The sequence below is a fragment of the Ruditapes philippinarum genome, unplaced genomic scaffold (assembly GCF_026571515.1).
Source record: "Ruditapes philippinarum isolate M1 unplaced genomic scaffold, ASM2657151v2 ctg6380_1_1_1_1, whole genome shotgun sequence".
NCBI lineage: Eukaryota > Metazoa > Mollusca > Bivalvia > Venerida > Veneridae > Ruditapes > Ruditapes philippinarum.
Window position 1 is genome coordinate 49635 of NW_026859506.1, and position 10118 is coordinate 59752.

Here is a 10118-nt window from a genome sequence, read left to right on the forward strand (position 1 = left end):
GCTCTCAAAGAAGTGAGTAAAATTTCATCTTGTTTCAAATTGTCCATGGAATATGAAATTTTGCGGTGGTACCCAAACTTTAACGTTGGAAGTCGAACTATAAATGTGTCCAGAGGACACGGGTGCCCCTACCGCGACACTGTTATGTCAATCTTTTGACTCTATGTCAAATATTTTTTGAAAACTAAAATCACAGAACTTTACAAATACAGAATAAATCCACAAGCAAACCCTAAGGTGCATAATTGCACACGCTGACCAACATTCTTGTAAACTTTCAGGCCTACAAGTGAATTACTTTTTGGGCTATGCATTAACAAGTTGAATATTGCAAATTTATACTACTGTAAGTCAAGGGCAATAACTCTAACAAAACTGAAAAAAATCCACATGCAAAGTTCAAGGTGCATAGCTTCACAGTGATGTGAATCATTATTCCTGTAATTTAGTGATGTTGATCATTATTCCTGTAAAGTTGGTTGATTCTAACTTAAGCAGTCAAGAACAAATAATAACATAATGAAACAGTTTTTACTAAGTCAAAGGAAATAACTCTACAAAGACTGGTCAAATCTACAAGCAAAAGAACCCAGGTGCACAACAAATTATGCTGAGCAGCCTTCCTGTACGGTTAAACGACTCTATGTCAAATCCATTTTGAGTTACATGCAACACAAGTTGAAAATTGCAAAATTTTACTAAGTCAAGGGTAATAACTCTAAAAAAATTAAATAAATCCTGACGACAACTACATACGCTGATCAATATTCCTGTAAACTTTCATGACTCTAGGTCAAATACTTTTTAAGTTACATGCGACAGAAGTTGAAAATTGCAAAATTTTACTAAGTCAAGGACAATAACTCTAAAAATGCTAAAAATATCCAAACAAAAATACCAAGGTGCACAACTACACATGCTGATCAACATTCCTGTAAAATTTCATGACTCTATGTCAAATACAAAGTCAAGGGCAATAACTCTAAAAATATAAATAAATCCAGACGAAAATACCCAGGTGCACAATAACATATGCTGATGAATATTCATGTAAAGTTTCATGACTCTAGGTCAATTACTTTTTGAGTTACATGCGACACAAGTTGAAAATTGCAAAAGTTTACTGAGTCAAGGGCAATAACTCTAAAAATACTAAATAAATCCAGACGAAAATGCCTTGGTGCACAACTGCACATGCTGATCAACATTCCTGTAAATTTTCATAACTCTAGGTCTAATATTTTTTTAGTTACATGCGACACAAGTTGAAAATTGCAAAATTTTACTAAGTCAAGGACAATAACTCTAAAAATGCTAAAAATATCCAAACAAAAATACCAAGGTGCACAACTACACATGCTGATCAACATTCCTGTAAAATTTCATGACTCTATGTCAAATACATTTCAGTTACATGCGACACAAGTTGAAAATTGCCAATATTCTTTGTTTGTTTTGAAGCTGTTGCATAATACATTATCATACATAATTGTTATACATATTATATGAAAATTGATTGAATGTTTGAATATAATGTATATTATAATTATATAAAAAATATTATTATAGATGATGATTTAAATATTATGTATATATCATGTAAGGTATTAGAGGGATGACCCCGACCCTCTCATACCTATTACGGGGTAAATAAACGGGGTTACCCAGTTGGGGCCTCAAAAAAAAAAAAAAAAAAAAAAAAAAAAAAAAAAAGTTGAAAATTGCAAAATTTTTACTAAGTCAAGGGCAATAACTCTAAAAATACTAAATATATCCAAACGAAAATACCCAGGTGCACATGTACATGCTGATCAACATTCCTGTAAAGTTTCATGACTCTAGGTCAAATATTTTTTGAGTTACATGCGACACAAAAGTGAACGGACAGACAGACAGAAGGACAAGGGTAAATCTAAATGCCCACCACTAGAGTGGGGACACAAAAAGGGGCTTTTTATGTGAAAATGCTTGATAGAGTTACCTCCTCCTGTCTACAGGTTGTGGGCATGATGGTGCACAAGTGTGCAAAGTTTCAATGCCATATGTCAACGGACTTTGACAATATTAGAGGTGATAAGCAAAGTTTAACATGAATTTTAAGTCCAAAAAGGCATATTTCTGTCAAAAAGCTTGATAGTGTTACTGCCTCCACATGAAGTCAAAATAATTATCTAAATACTGATTGATGCAAGGGATGTATGTAACAAGCATAAATTGTGGGGCGTGGTCAACTTATTTAAAATTTGCACTTAATAGTAAATATTATGGCGGTGTCGGCGAATTACAGGTTTGGCGAACGCGAAAATGGTTTCGCCAGTCTTATATTATATAGTAATACAAGAGGGCCATGATGGCCCTGAGTTGCTCACCAGAAACAACTGCTTTCCAGTGTTGGAATGTCAATATATTCTAATATTAAATGAGCAAAGAATGCATGTTTAAACAATAATTTAAACATGCATTCTATGCTCATTTTATATTAGAATGACTGAAATACTGTTGGAAAAGGGCGTAAAATGAAACAAACAAACAAACAAAACAAACAAACAATAATTTGAAGAAATGTTATGACCTGGGGTATTTAAGCTTAAGCTTAAACGGGGCTAATCAAATTAATTTGAGCAAACTTGATAAAAGACTACTTAAGAATGATACAAAGTTTGGTGATCATCTTTCAATTATTTCAGTAGGAAATGATCTTCAAAGGTTTTTTTCTATTTTTCTATCTTTAGCTTTAGTGGTTTAGGGGCTAATCAAATTAATATGAGCAAACTTGATAAAAGACTACCCTAGAATGCTTCAGACAAAGTTTGGTGATCATCCATCAATTAGTTCTGTAGCTATAACATTTAAATGAATATCAATTTTTAATTTTAGCGGCCCCTAAAAGGGGCCAATCAAAATAATTTGACCAAACTTGATAAAAGACTACCCTAGAATGCTTCAGACAAAGTTTGGTGATCATCCATCCATTAGTTCTGTAGAAATAGACATTTAAAGGTATTTCTATTTTTAGCTTTACTGGCCCCTAAAAGGGGCTAATCAAATGAATATGAGCAAATTTGATAAAAGACTATCCAAGAATGCTACAGACAAAGTTTGGTGATCTTCCATCAATTAGTTCTGTAGATATAGACATTTAAAGGTATTTCTATTTTTAACTTGACTGGCCCCTAAAAGGGCCTATCAAATAAATATGAGCAAATTTGATAAAAGACTATCCAAGAATGCTACAGACAAAGTTTGGTGATCTTCCATCAATTAGTTCTGTAGAAATAGACATTTATAGGTATTTCTATTTTTAGATTTGCTGCCCCTAAAAGGGGCCAATCAAAATAATATGAGCAAACTTGATAAAAGACTACCTAAGAATGCTACAGTTTGGTGATCATTCATCAATTAGTTCTGTAAAAATAGACATTTAAAGGTATTTCTATTTTTAGCTTTTGCGGCCCCTAAAAGGGGCCGATCAAATTAATATGAGCATACTTGATAGAACACTACCAGAGAATGCTACTGACAAAGTTTGGAGATAATCTATAAATTACTTCTGTAGGAGAACATGTTAAAAGGTTTTTCTATTTTTAGCCCTAGAGACCCCTTAAAGGGGCCAATCAAAATAATATTAGCAAACTTGATAAAAGACTACCCAAGAATGCTACAGACAAAGTTTGGTGATCATCCATCAATTAGTTCTCTAGAAATAGACATTTAACAGTATTTATTTTTTTAGCTTTAGCGGCCCCTAAGAGGGGCCAAACAAATTATTATGAGCAAACTTGATAAAAGACTACCCAAGGATGCTTCAGACAAAGTTTGGTGATCATCCATCAATTAGTTTCTCTAGAAATAGACATTTAACAGTTTTCTATTTTAAGGGGCAAATCAAATTAATATGAACAAACTTGATAAAACACTACCCAAGAATGCTACAGACAAAGTTTGGTGATCATCCATCAATTAGTTCTGTAGAAATAGACACAAGGATGCTACAGACCAAATTTGAAGTAAATCTGTCCAGTAGTTTCAGAGAAGAAGACCATTGTTGACGCATGACGACCGACGATGTACGCCGGAGCATCCCCCTTCGATACTAATAGCTCACCCTAAGCCTTCGGCTCTGTTGAGCTAAAAAGGCAACATGTAAATGGTTCATTGATATATTGTTTTTACCACCAATATTTTGATTAACCTGAATTATGGCAGAAACTGATGCTAGAGTTAACAGAGTTGCTACAGTTCTACTCAAGCGAAATACTGTAATCAAATTTCCTGTGTATAATATTTAAAATACAACAATTTGCTGTAAGAAAGAAAAGGCTTTATTGTAAAAAGTAAATGCATACATTTTTGTAATATTATATACAATGAATATATATATTTATTAATATCAGCTATGTATGATGAACAAACAAAACTCCATCCAAAATTATAAAAGAGTCATATTTGTACCAGATATGAGAAAGATCTCTTACATTATAATATAAATTTTAAATAGTGAAAAAAAAAATTAAACAATAGGGCCATGATGGCCCTGAGGTCGCTCACCTGTATATAGGCCCCCAAAACCCCCAAACACCCCCCAACATTGCAGGGCCAATTTAACCCAAGGCTTTTATTTGCACAAACTTGGTAGACACCCATAAGAAGATGTTTCATGCTAAACATCTAAGCTCTAGCTCATTGGGATTTTTAAAAGGTTTTTTTTTTAAGTTTTTACTATATATATATATAGTTAAAAACAATGACACCCCTGGGGCCGTGCCAGTTTTGACCCAGGGCTTTTATTTGAACAAACTTTGTAGACACTTACTAGAAGATGTTTCATGCTTAATATCTAAACTCTAGCTATTTGGGTTTTTTCAAAGAAGATTTTTAGCTTTTGCTGTACACATATAAAGAAAATCAATGACCTCTGGGTGGGGCCGATTTTGACCCTAGGTCTTTTATTTGAACAAACTTTGTAGACACTCACTAAAAGATGTTTCATGCTTAATATCTTAACTCTAGCTATTTGGTTTTTTTCAAAGAAGATTTTTTAAGTTTTTGCTATACACATATAAGGAAAATCAATGACCCCCAGGGCGGTGCCAATTTTGACCCCAGGGCTTTTATTTGAACAAACTTGGTAGACACCTATTAGAACATGTTTGATGCTCAATATCTTAGCCAAAGCACTTTGAGTTCTTTAAAAGAAGATTTTTTAAGTTTTTACTATATGCATATAGGGAAAATCAATGACCCTCGGGGCGGGGCCAATTTTGACCCCAGGGCTTTTATTTGAACACACTTGGTAGACCCTTATTAGAACATGTTTCATGCTAAATATCTTAGCTCTAACTCTTTGTTTCTTTAAAAGAAGATTTTTTTAGTTTTTGCTATATGCATATAGGGAAAATCAATGACCCCCCCCCCCGCCGGGGCCAATTTTGACTCCAGGGCTTTTATTTGAACAAAATTGGTAGACACCCATTAGAACATGTTTCATGCTAAATATCTTAGCTCTAGCTTTTTGGTTTCTTTAAAAGAAGATTTTTTAAGTTTTTACTAAATGCATATAGGGAAAATCAATGACCCCCCGGAGCGCGGCCAATTTTGACCCCAGGGCTTTTAGTTGAACAAACTTGGTAGACACTCACTAGAAGATGTTTTATGCCAAATATCTAAGCTCTAGCTCTTTGGGTTTTTTAAAAGAAGATATTTAAAGTTTTTTCTTTCAGTTGCCAGGGCAACAAGAGTTCTGCATGGAATTGAATTCTTTGAACAATTTTTAAAGGTCTTGGTAGACACTCACTAGAAGATGTTTTATGCTAAATATCTAAGCTCTAGCTCTTAGGGTTCTTTAAAAGAAGATATTTAAAGTTTTTTCTTTCAGTTGCCATGGCAACCAGAGTTCTTCATGGAATAAAATTATTTGAACAATTTTTAAAGGTGACCACCAACGGAACATTCCTGTGAAGTTTGAATGAAATTGGCTTAGTGATTTATGAGGAGATGTCATTAAAAGTAAAAGTTTACGGACGGACGACGGACGGACGCCGGACGCCGGACGAAAAGCGATCAAAAAAGCTCATCCTGTCACTTTGTGACAGGTGAGCTAAAAATGAATAAAAAACTTTCATCAAATTATTAAGTAAATGAAACATTCATTAAAACTTTTTTGGGTAAATTTCTTGCACTACAATCCACCAAAATTTGAGAAATGTCTTTTTGAACAGTTTTTTATTCACTGCTTAACATTTCTTTATTGTAAAAATGTTATAGTCTTTTCCCTTTAATATTATTATCATGATGAAATAATGAAGGCACATAACACAAGTACATAAATTTTGTTTCTCTAAAAATTTCTGAATTTCTGCAAAACATCTAAGTTCTAGCTCATTAGGTTTTTTAAAAGAAGATTTTTTAAGTTTTTACTATACACATATAGTTAAAAACAATGACACCCCTCGGGCAGGGCCAGTTTTAACCCCTGGGCTTTTATTTGAACAAACTTTGTAGATATTTACTTAAAGATGTTTCATGCTTGATATCTAAACTTTAGCTATTTGGGTTTTTTCAAAGAAGATTTTTAAGTTTTTGCTATACACATATAAGGAAAATCAATGACCCCCGGGGCGGGGCCAGTTTTGACCCCAGGGCTTTTATTTGAACATACTTGGTAGACACCCATTGGAACATGTCTCATGCTAAATATCTTAGCTCTACCTCTTTGGGTTCTTTAAAAGAGATTTTAAGTTTTTACTATATGCATATAGGGAAAATCAATGACCCCCTGGGGCGGGGCCAATTTTGACCCCAGGGCTTTTATTTGACCAAACTTGGTAGACTTTCACTAGAAGATGTTTCATGCCAAATATCTAAGCTCTAGCTCTTATGGTTCTTTAAAAGAAGATTTTTTAAGTTTTTACTATATGCATATAGGGCAAATGAATGACCCCCCGGGGCCGGGCCAATTTAGACCCCAGGGCTTTAATTTGAACAAACTTGGTAGACATTCACTAGAAGATGTTTCATGCCAAATATCTTAGCTCTAGCGTTTTCGGTTCTTTAAAAGAAGAATTTTTAAGTTTTTACTATATGCATATAGGGAAAATCAATGACCCCCTGGGGCGGGGCCAATTTTGACCCCAGGGATTTCATTTGAACAAACTTCGTAGACACTCACTAGCAGATGTTTCATGCCAAATATCTAAGCTCTAGCTCTTAGGGTTTTTTAAAAGAGGATATTTAAAGTTTTTTCTTTTGGTTGCCATGGCAACCAGAGTTTTGCATGGAATTTAATTCTTTGAACAACTTTTAAAGGTGACCACCAAAGGAACATTCCTGTGAAGTTTGGATGAAATTGGCTTAGTGGTTTATGAGGAGATGTCATTTAAAGTAAAAGTTTACGGACGGACGCCAGACGAAAAGCGACCTTTTACAAAAGCTCATCCTGTCACAAAAAGGCATAATTCTGTCAAAATTCTTCAACATATCAGGCATGAAAAGGAAATAATTATTTAAAAACTGATTGATGCAATGGATGTATGTTACAAAGATGAATTGTGGAGATTTGTCAATTTATTAAAAATTTGCACTTAATAGGAAAATTTATGGTAGTTTCGGTGAATTACCGGTTCGGCGAACTTCATATATGTAGAGGTGCGAAAGTGGTTTCCTCGGTATTATATTATATAGTGAACAAGCAATTATCATAGTATTGCAAGCAATCCATAAGTCCCCTACCGGTAAGAGCCCAAGCAACATTCTGAAGGGCATTGGCCATTCACTTATGTTCCTATTTTGAGTAAATTTGTTAAAAAAGTTATTTAAAAGTAATCACAGGAAACAGTTTTTATGTACAGACAGACAGACAGACTGAAGGACACTCTAAAGTTATTTTTTAAACATCCCTGTTATCAAAATATAACATTTTTAAAATCCTATCATGATTGAAGAAGTTGGAGTAAAAATTACCAATTTCTCAAAAAAAGAGACTAAGTTCAAAAGGGGCATAATTCTGGAAATAGTCTTGCTAGAGTATTGAACAGTCACAAATGTTGAGTGATAATAAGAAACATTTATATGAAGTTTGAAGTAGATACATTCAAAAAAAGAAGTTATTAAAAAAAAAAACAATGTTTTTTTCATGAAAATTTTAAGTTCAAGGGAGGTAATTCTGATAAATTTTGTGCTAGAGTTGTAAACCTTGTCACATATGATGTGGTTGATGACAAGCAACTTATATTTAAAGTTTGAAGAAAATACCTTAAGAAATAAAGAACTTATAGTGAAAAAACTTAAAAACTAGAATCAGAAATCTTGAAATTCAGTCTATTTGTTGCCATAGCAACCAGAATTTTCAACATAGGTCAACCCATATGTCAAGTTTCATAAACATATTTTCAGTACTTTTTGTGTTATCACTGGATCCAGGTTATGTGTAAAATTTGCCATATTTTCAGTCTATTTGTTGCCATAGCAACCAGAATTTTCAACATAGGAAGAAAAGAGAAAGATGTGCATAATCTCCATACTGCCATCTATCCATATATTAAGTTTCACAAAAATATTTTCAGTACTTTTTGCGCTATCGCGGGATCCAGGTTATGTGTAAAATTTGCCATATTTTCAGTCTATTTGTTGCCATAGCAACCAGAATTTTCAACATAGGAAGAAAAGAAAAAGACGTGCATAATCTCCATACTGCCATCTATCCATATATCAAGTTTCATTAAAATATTTTTAGTACTTTTCGCGTTATCGCGGGATCCAGTTTTGTGGACGGACGGACTGACGGACGGACAGACGGACGGACGGATGGAGGGTAAACCTAAAGTCCCCTCCGGTAAACCGGTAGAAGTTATTAAAAAAAAAAAACAATGTTTTTTTCATGAAAATTTTAAGTTCAGGGAGGTAATTCTGATAAATTTTGTGCTAGAGTTGTAAACCTTGTCACATATGATGTGGTTGATGACAAGCAACTTATATTTAAAGTTTGAAGAAAATACCTTAAGAAATAAAGAACTTATAGTGAAATAACTTAAAAACTAGAATCAGAAATCTTGAAATTCAGTCTATTTGTTGCCATAGCAACCAGAATTTTCAACATAGGAAGATAAGAAAAGGATGTGCATAATTTCCATACTGCCATCTACCCATATGTCAAGTTTCATAAACATATTTTCAGTACTTTTTGTGTTATCACTGGATCCAGGTTATGTGTAAAATTTGCCATATTTTCAGTCTATTTGTTGCCTTAGCAACCAGAATTTTCAACATAGGAAGAAAAGAAAAAGATGTGCATAATCTCCATACTGCCATCTATCCATATATTAAGTTTCATAAAAATGTTTTCAGTACTTTTTGTGTTATCACTGGATCCAGTTTATGTATTGAATTTGCCATATTTTCAGTCCATTTGTTGCCAAAGCAACCAGAATTTTCAACATAAGAAAAAAAAAGAAAAAGACGTGCATAATCTTCATATTGCAATCTATCCATATATCAAGTTTCATAAAAATATTTTCAGTACTTTTCGCGTTATTGCAGGATCCATTTTTTTGTACAGAGGGACTGACTGACGGACGGACGGACGGACTGACTGACAGACAGACGGAGGGTAAACCTAAAGTCCCCTCCGGTAAACCTGTAGGGGACTAATTAGTAATCGAAGGCAACATGTACTTGGTTCATTGATAATAGAGTTTTTACCATCAATATTTTGTTTTACCTGAATTATGGCGCAAACTGATGCTAGAATTAACAGAGTTGCTATTGTTCTACTCAAGCGAAAGACTGTAATCAAATTTCCTGTGTATAATATTTAAAAATACAACAATTTGCTATAAGATAGGAAAGGCTTTATTGTAAAAAGTAAATGCATACATTTTTGTAATATTATATACAGTGAATATCTATATATTAATATAAGGTATGTATGATGAACAAACAAAACTTAATCCAATATTATACAAGGGTCACAATTGTACCAGATATAAGAAAGATCTTTTACATTATAATATAAATCTTATATAGTTAGTAAAAAAAAAATAAAAAAAAAATAAAAAACTTATATCAAAACATTAAGTAAATGAAACATTCATAATAAAACTTTTTGGGGTAAATATTTTGCA